The sequence below is a fragment of the Papio anubis genome, chromosome 14 (assembly GCF_008728515.1).
Source record: "Papio anubis isolate 15944 chromosome 14, Panubis1.0, whole genome shotgun sequence".
Classification (NCBI taxonomy): Eukaryota; Metazoa; Chordata; class Mammalia; order Primates; family Cercopithecidae; genus Papio; species Papio anubis.
Window position 1 is genome coordinate 494,491 of NC_044989.1, and position 9,743 is coordinate 504,233.

At 40.6% G+C, this 9,743-nt stretch overlaps 1 long non-coding RNA gene across 1 annotated transcript; it reads right to left on the minus strand.

The window, feature by feature from the left end:
- Positions 1-241: 241 nt before the first annotated feature.
- On the minus strand, positions 242-9,283 carry LOC116270226. The gene is made up of 3 exons (XR_004178142.1): positions 4,705-9,283; positions 1,454-1,527; positions 242-945 (listed from the first exon to the last, which is right to left on the minus strand). It is a non-coding gene; the product is annotated as an uncharacterized LOC116270226 (long non-coding RNA).
- Between the last annotated feature and the right edge of the window lie 460 nt (positions 9,284-9,743).

The following is a 9,743-nucleotide window of genomic DNA, read 5'->3' on the forward strand; positions in this document are numbered from 1 at the left end:
AGACCTAGTACTTGATAGCACAACAGGGTGACTACAATCAGCAATACTTTGTAGCACATTTAAAAATAACTAAAAGAGTGGAATTGGAATGTCCCTGACACAAATAAGTGATCAATGCCTGAGGCAATGGACACTCCATCTACCCTGATGTGATTATTAAAATAGCTCATGCACCCCCTAAATAGATACCCCTACTGTGTGTCCATGAAGATTAAAAATTGAAATGGGAAAAAATAAACTGATTCAAAATGAAAAAATACATATACCTAAACCCATTTTGGAAATGTTAAACCCCATCATTTGAGGCTGTTTTGTGATGCCAGCTGTGGTGAAGATAGACCTGGGCTGTCAGGCATCCTCAGGGACCTCTGGAGAGAACCTGCCCGACTGTGCATCAGTGTCACACCTGCTCTGACACACCAGAGGCCGCCCAGTGCTTTACTTTATACAGTGAGACAAGATCATCCGCAAACAATTAGAGCACAGTGGGGGCCAATGTCCACGAAGTGCCAGGGACCACCCTTCTGGGGGAACAGGTTGAACCTCACAAGTTGGACTTTGAAGGGTCCAGGAATCTGCTAAGTGTGAGGGGGAGTGAAGTCCTTCATGACAGAGAGGAGAGATGCCAGGCTCAGGATTTATGAGCCATGGGGTCTGAGAGATTCTGGTGGTTTCCAGTCATTCAGCCAGTGGGGTGGAGAGAGGAGATGGTTGCAGCCTGATGGGGAATTTGATGAATCACGATGGGAAAGTCATCTACTTATCTAGGAGGACTCAGGTGACTCCGTACTGTTTTTGGAAGACCAGTTCCAAGACCAAGAAGAGAACAGTTTGTTTGTTTTGGGAGCTGTAAGTTGGTATAGCAAGATAAAAATAAATGAGACTGATTACAGGGTTTTGGCAAAAATATTGGCAAGAAGCCGTAAGTCTTAATGAAGTTAAAACCTATGGAAAAGAAGAGAAAGGGTTGTTTTGTTAAAAGACATTTATGCAGCATCACTGATACACACGGGTGACTTGTAGTCTAAAGTGCAGGGCAGTTTCCAGGACCATCTCAGGGAACACTGACCTGGTGCCTGCCATGCACCACAGGCTCCACCAGACAGTGTCTACGTTCACTGCTGGTACCCAAGGCACGCATATAAAAGCTCTTTTTCTGAAAGTCTCACTGAAGCCTCCCTGAAAGCCAAGCAGTGAGAAAATAGAGGCCTCAGCCTGAATCTGTCTCCAATTAGCATATCAAGACAGCATCTCCACATCCAAAGCACCTAGCTGGAGTCCTCCCTCCTCCCTGAAATCCCACCACAGCTGTTGCTCCAGCTTCTGGTTCCTGTGCTGGGAGAAGATGGACTGCATGGGACTCTGGACTCTGCAGATGACCCCGGGGCTCCAGCCCACCCATGGACCCTCCAGATGCCAGCTGGCAGCCCCTTGTATTTCTGCCTTAACTTACCTGATTTGGCTGATGGCTTGGGCTGGAAAAACAGATGATGGGTTAAAAGCCTGAAAATGATCATTTGGTTCCACCTTAAGAAAACAGAGACCTAAGTGAGGTTGCTATTATTTCAATTTAAATGTTTGATAAATAGAAATTTGAAGCTCTGTTTTACGGTTCTACAGTCTCAAATTAACAATGTCTGCCACATAAAATTACATCTTCTGTTTTTTTTAACCAGTCAATAAATCGAAGTTTAAATATGACTTAGAAGTGAAAATATGCTTGCAATTTTCTACCAACAGCTCATTAATCATGCGGTCAACAAAGCTTCAACAAAGGAGCCATCACAGGCACATTTGGCCAGTCAAGGGTGCGTTGTTGGTGCAATCTTTTTTTTAACTTTCTTTTAAATCCAAAATCCAAGTTACCTGTAATAAATGGAGCTTAATTCATTGTGTGTCTCATATCATAAGAGGAGAGGGATAGAAGTGAAGAATAAACTGGCCTATCGTTGGATCTGAATGCAGCAGAGCCCCAGAGAAGCAATGCCCTGCTCCATGAAACAGCATCGGAACGGAGTGCAGGGTGAGGCACAGGCTCAGTGAGCGCCAGTGCATGCTGCTCAGCTGGTTAGCTGGGTAGACACAGAAACTCGTCAAAGTCAAAATCTGTTGTGCATTCACGGATCAAGGACCTACTACGCACTCAATCTTGTGTCGGTGCTGATACTGCTGAGGTAAATAAGATTTTTTTTTGCCCTGAAGGGTCTTGTAATCTGGTGGTCATCAAAAATGAAAAATTACAACAATATAGATGCGTCCAGGGAACTGTGGGGTCCTAGTGGAGGATGCACCCTTCAGTCCACCAGAGACAGATGGGAAGGCTTCCAGGAAAAGACCCTAAAGTGCACCTCGGAGGACGACCTAGAAACACCCAGTCTAGGGAGGGAGGGGCTCAGTGAGCCTTGAAGGGACCCCCAGGATGAAGCACATCTCGAGGGAGAGTGGCAGGCGAGAGGCTTCTTCACGGGTGTGAGACCCAGGAACGACTAGCAGTCGTTGAGAGACAGAAGATGAAAGAGGCTGAGGTAGCTCACGTGGGCCCTGCACATCCCTCTCCTGGTTCAGTCACATGGCTATCACTGTGCATGAGGTCGGTTTTGTCCCCAGAGAGCAGCCACGCATGCCACCCTCACCCCCCACTCCTGTGTCTGTCACAGAAATTGTCTGAGTGAATGAACAGGGTGTGGGCACGGGAGCTACAGCAATGCAGGGCCTGTGGGCCTCCACTGAGAAGTCTGGGTTTTATCCTAAAGGCAATGGGCAGCCTTTAGAGGGGCGGCTGTTTAGGAACATGAGAGATGTAACCAACTCTGTGTTCTAGGAAGAGAAGGAGGGCCAGAAGGAACACAGCCTGTTAGGGAATGACTGTGAGAGTCCTACTGAGTGCTGCTGGTCTGAAGGACAGTGAAAGTGGAAATAACAAAGAAAAGCTTGTATGAGATGTGTCTCTTCACATGTAATTTGTATTGAAGTATAATTTTTATAAGATAAAATGCAGAAATCATCATTGTACTACTTACTGAGTTTTGGCAATCATATTCACCAGTGTGAAAAAAAATCAGCTACCCAAACCAGGGTGTGGAACATGACATCATCACTTCCAAAATCTCCTGCTGCAGCTTTGCAGTGTCACAATAATTCTGGCCTCATAAAATAAATTGGGAAATATTCCTTCCTTCTTAATATTCTGAAAGTATCATTTTTATTTATTTCTTTTTTTTTTTTTTTCTGAGACAGACTTGCTCTGGAGCCCAGGCAGGATTGCAGTGGTGCAATCATGTAGCCTCAACCTCAACCTCTCAGACTCAAGCAATCCTCCCACCTCAGCCTCCTGAGTAGCTGGAACCACAAACATGCACCACCATGCCTGGCTATTTTTTTGTAGAGACAGGGTCTCACTGTATTGCCAAGGCTGGGCTTGAACTCCTGGACTCAAGATATCCTCCCACCTTAACTTCCCAAGGTGCTGGAGTTACAGGCATGAGCCACGACACCTGGCCTCATTTCTGTCCTGAATGACTGATATAATTCGCCAGTAAGGCTACATGCCTGTGGTATTTTATTTGGGGAAGATTTTTTGATTATGTATTAAACAGCTCTAATAAATATAAGCTTTCAGATTAGCCTTTCATGTCAATTTTGATAAGCTGCACTCTTCAAGGAATGCGTTTATTTTCTCAAGTTTGACAAATATATTTCTATAATGCAGTTTATAATATTTCCTTGTTTTCCTGTTGATGTATGTATGATCTGTAGTGATGTCTCATCTGTCATTCATGCTACTGATCATTAGTATTGTCTCACTTTTTTCTTAATTAGTCTTCTTATAAAATTACGTTTTTAAAGCTTTTCAAAAAATGTTAACATTGTTGTTTTCTGTTTTTAATTCAACTAATTTTTTCTTTTATATACTTTTTTCTAATTATCTTAGTTTTAACTTGCTATTTTTGCTTTTGAAAGAGAAGCTTAGCTAATTGATTTTTAAAACTCTGCTTATAATATATATATTTTACAACCTCTGCTTATAATATATACTGTTTTAGGTGAATCTCATATATTTTAATATACTATGCTTTTATAGTCATTAAATTCCAGATATTTCCAAGTTTCTTGAGAGTTTATCTTTGTCCATTTTTATTTTGAAGTGTATTACAAATTTTAAAATAATTTTAGGTATTCATTGCTATTGATTTCTAATTTCATTCCATTTTAGACAAAGTATATACTCTTTATGTTTTTTAATTCTTTAAATTTCTTGAACCTTTGTTATGGCCCAGAATATGGTTTATCTTGAAGAAAGTTTCATTTGCACTTGAGAAGTCTATGACTTTTGCATTTAGGTGTAGTGCTCTATAAATGAAAATTAGGTCAAGTTGGTTAACAGTGTTATGTTATTCTTTTATATCCTTACTGATTTTTTACTTACTTATTCCATCAATTACTGAAAAAAACTGGTGTCAAAATCTCTGAATGTAATTGGGAATTATCTATATCATCTTCATAAAAATAGATTTTAGTTTTTAGAACAGCTTTAGATTTGCAGAAAGCTTGTGAAGATATTACTGAGTTCCCACACGCCTGTCCCCAGCTCCTCTGTGGTTGATGTCTTACATTGGCATGGCTTACTTATCACAAGGATGAGCCAATATTGACTCATTATTATTAACTGAAGCCCATCATTTATTCACTTTTCTTAGTTCTCACCTGTGCTTCTTTGCCACTCCAGGGTCCCATCCAGGACATCACGTGACATTTAGTTGTTTTGTCTCCTCTGGCCCTTCTCAGATATGGTGGTTTCCCAGACTTCCCTTGACAACCTTGACAGTTTTGAGGAGTAGTGGTCAAATGTTTTGTAGGCTATCTCACAAAATTGAATTGAAACATGCAATTGAAATTTACGTTTTATTCATGATGATACTAAGTTTATGGGTTGCTGGGAGGAAGACTACAGAGGTGAAGTGGCACTTCCATGATATCATAACAGGGGTCACATTGTGCTGTCAGCAAGATTGATGACTATTGAACTGACCACAGGCACCTGGCTGGGGCAGAGTCACCAGGTTTCTCCAGGGCAAAGTGATTCTTTTTACCCCATTTCCACATTGCATGATGTGGAGGAAGTTACTGTGTGCCACACACATGAAGGATAGGAAGTTACACACCCCTCATCGAGACCACAGTATCTACATACAGCCACATACACAAAAGATGGGAAGTTACACACCCCTCATTGAGGTCCTAGCATTTACACACCCCTCGTCAGGGTCATAGCATCTGCATACGCCCACACACATGAAGGATGGGAAGTTACACACCCCTCATCGAGGTCACAGCATCTACATACAACCACACACATGAAGGATGGGGAGTTACACACCCCTTATCGAGACCACAGTATCTATATACAGCCACACACATGAAGGATGGGAAGTTACACACCCCTCATCGAGGTCCCAGCATCTACATACAACCACACACACGAAGGATGGGGAGTTACACACCCCTTATCGAGACCATAGTATCTAAATACAGCCACACACATGAAGGATGGGGAGTTACACACCCCTCATCGAGGTCCCAGCATCTACATACAGCCACACACACGAAGGATGGGAAGTTATACACCCCTCATCACAGTCACAGCATCTGCATGCATTTTCTGGAATTCTACTGCATGAGCAATTTGTCTGTTCTCCCCATTTCTTTCTTTCTTTTTTTCTTTCTTTGATCATGCATATCAATATGGCATCATGGATATGGTGTTTTATACTTTGAGTTATAACCCAATACTAATTTGTTTATTTTGTTGATTATATTGTTACAGTTTTGGTCACTGGGGGTGTTTCAGTTAGTGTCTATATTCCTTCCACACATCCCCATGGACACATTGTTTTAATTTGTTTGTTTGTTTTCATCATCTTTTTACCTCCCGGCTTATTGTATATTTTCCACCCAAGTCCTAGAAACAGCTATTTCTCAAAGGAATCCCGGTTCCTTCCACTGGGAAATGGCCTTAGGAAATAAGATCTGGGTACTAGGGGTGCCAGTTGCCACTGAGGTAATTTTTTCTTTTAGGCCCTATCATCTGCCAGAGGAAAAACTATGGTGTGTGTACTAACCCATGTATATACACACATCTCATGAAATGTGTGTGTACTAACCCATGCATATACACATCTCATGAAATGTGTGTATACCAACCCATGTATGTACACATCTCATGAAATGTGTGTGTACTAACCCATGCATATACACATCTCATGAAAGGTGTGTGTGTACCAACCCATGTATGTACACATCTCATGAAATGTGTGTGTACTAACCCATGTATATACACATGTAATAAATTGTTTCCATATGTAACTATGTCTGTCTATATTGGGCATATATATACACTGTGATACTAGAATTATTAACCCAACCTCAGAGACACAACCTTATCAACCAGAGTACGGTGCTGATGTGCAGTTCCTTTTGCCTGTAGTTTTACAGTGTCCACTCACTTCCAAAGCGACTGATGTCAGCACCTTTTCTCACCCCTCAGTGACGGTGTTTCATGCATTCATAATATAGTTGGACTCACTTGTTACAGTTGGCATTTCTTCCTGGCATCCTCCAACTTCCTAAATAACTTTTTAAAAAGCTTGTGTATATTAAAGCTTCACTTTTTGTGCTGTAAAATTCCATGGGTTTTGACAAATGCCTAAGTGTATGTATTCACTGTGGTTTGGAGAGACCATTTAATCACGAGTACTGATAAATGTTGGATTTTGTCAAATGCTTTTGCTGCATTACGGTATTGTACAGATAGTGTTAGTGCTTGAAGGATGTCCTGTGCCTTGCCTAGTTATCTCTTTCCACTACACACCCACCGAACCCCTGACAATTCTCATCACTTTACTGGAATTATAATTTTGCTTTTTAAGATAATGCCATGTAATTGGAATAACACTGTATACAACCTTTCGAGGTTAGCTTTGTTCACTTGGAAATATGCATTTAAGTTTACTTCATATCTTTCTTAGGCTTAGTAACTCACTTCTGTTTAGTGCTGAATAATTTCCCATTGCAGGGATGCACTAGGGTCTGTTTGTCCATCCACCTGTGGAAGGAGCTTGGTTGTTTCCAGGTTTTGGTGGTTATGGAGAAAGCTGCCTTACACATTGCATACCGAATTTTTTGCAGACACAATTCTCAGATAAACTGTGTAAGTGGCTGGGAGTGTGGCTTCTGGGTGCTGCAATCAGGCTATGCTTAGTTTTGTGGGAGGCTGCCAAACCCCTTCACTGGGCCTTCCCATCAGCCATGGATCGGAGCTCCTCTTTCTCTGCTTCCTCTTCAGCATTTAGCTTTGTCAGGCTTTTAAAAATTTTACTTTGTGTTTTTTTGAGACATGTTTCATGGCACCTCATTGTTTCAGTTTGCAGTCTCCTAGTGACGAGTGGCCATGAGCATCTTTCCATGTGCTTACTTGCCATCTGTGCCTCATCTGTGGTGAGATGTTCATATCCATTGTTTGCTCATTTCTTGTGTTCTTTGCTTTCTTACTGAATTTTCAACGTTCATTGTATGTTTTTAATACAAGTCAACTATCAGATATGTGTATTGCAAAGATGTTCTTGCAGTATTTCGCTTGTCTTTTGTTATTTTTTAGTGCCTTTCACAGATGACAGCTGATAATTCATTTTTGAAGGATTATTAATATTAACTTAATTTCTCTGTATAATAATTATTATAACTCCTATGAGCCAATTCAGATTGTCTCTTTCTCTCTGAGTGAGTTTTATTAGTGTCTTTCAAAAAATTGGTGCATTTCATATAAATTATAAATGTTGGGGCCTAGAGCTATTTATAATATCCCTTTATCCTTTTAATGATCGTGGGATCAGTAGTGATAGACTCTCTTTCATTTCTGATAGTGGCAATTGTTTTTTTTTTTCTTAGTTAGCTTGGCTTGGAGCTTATGGATATTAATGTTTTCAGAAAACTAGATTTGGTTTCACTGATTTTCTCTATTCTTTTTCTGCTTTCAATTTCACTGATATCATATCTCAATTTTTATGGTAAACGGTAGATTTTAAGTGTTCTCACTATAAAAAGATTAAGTATGTGAGGTGATATGTATGCTAATTATTTTGAAAATGATTCCACATTGTAAACATATGTAAAAACATCACATTGTATGCCATAAATATATACAATTATAATGTCAATTAATTTTTTAAAATAAGTAATAAAGGGAAATATTTGCAAGTTAAAGTTAAAATTAAAATCTTTATCTTACAAGGCATTATGAAGAGCACCAAAATGCAAGCCACACAATAGTAGATGCTGTTTACAATTCATTCAACCAACAAAGGGTTTACATGTCAACCACAGAGAGAACTGTAGGCCAGTGAGGAACCACAGGAAGAACTGCAGGCCAGAAAGGAACCACAGGGAGAACGGCAGTCCAGCGAGGAATCACAGGGAGAACTACAGGCCAGCGAGGAACAGACACCCTGATCTATAATGAAAATGGCGACAGTCATGAATGGGACTTCAAAAAAGAGAAGACCAAAACTACACATGAACACATAGTTAACCAAATAACAAGTTAATTTATGAAAGTGTATTTGATCTCATCAGTCATCAGAGAAATGTAAAATAAAATCTTTGTTTTGTAATTATTACAGTTACTACAACAAATGCACTCACCATAGCTAATAAGTGAATGCTCGTGATACTGAGTGATGGGGAGGATGTGGAGAAGGAGAACGGTCTGAGCCTGTCGGGCCGGCACCTTTGCAGTGGGAATCGTTTTAGCGTCTCTCATGGAAGCTGGAGGTGCTCAGACCCTGGAACCCACCAATTCCACTGCTATGTATAGCCTATGAGAAACGCAGACTGACACCAACATCTACTTAGAAAAATACACAGAGCAGGATTTCATATCCTTTCACTGGAAGCAACTCAAATGCTCGTCAACAGTAGAATTGTTGAGTAAGTCGTGTTATAAGCTTACAATAAAATACCATAGAACAACAAAATTATCAAAATGTTACATACAATAAAAAGGATACATTTTATGAAATAACATTTGCGCAGAAGCCAGACACAGAAAAATATATTACATGAGTCTCTTCACTGAAATGTCAACATTAGTCAAAGCTGATTCCACAATGCATATTCATCCACACAGCATGTTGTACATCGTAAATATACACAATTTTTACTCATCAATTGAACATTTTTAAAAATTGGTCAAAATTTATATTGGAAATTAGAATTTTTGTTTGTTTGTTTTTGGAGACTTGAGTCTTGCTCTGTCGCCCAGGCTGAACTGCATTGGTGTGATCTCAGCTCACTGCAGCCTCTGCCTCCCGAGTTCAAGTGATTCTCCTGCCTCAGCCTCCTGATTAGCTGAGATTATAGGCACGTGCCACTACGCTGGCTAATTTTTTTTTTTTTTTTTTTGTATTTTTAGTAGAGACGGGGTTTCACCATGTTGGTCAGGCTGGTCTCGAACTCCCGACCTCGTGATCCACCCACTTCAGCCTCCCAAAGTGCTGGGATTGCAGGCTTGAGCCATCACACCTGGCCTGAAAATTAGAATTTTTTTAAAATAGGAAAACAGAATTCTGTTAGGAATTAGGATGACGCTGCGTTGGCGAAGAGGGCACGGCGATGGAGGGAGATTGAGAGGCAGAAATACCAGGAGTGTTCTGTCTGCTGACCCGGATGCTGTGTGCTGACCCGGATGC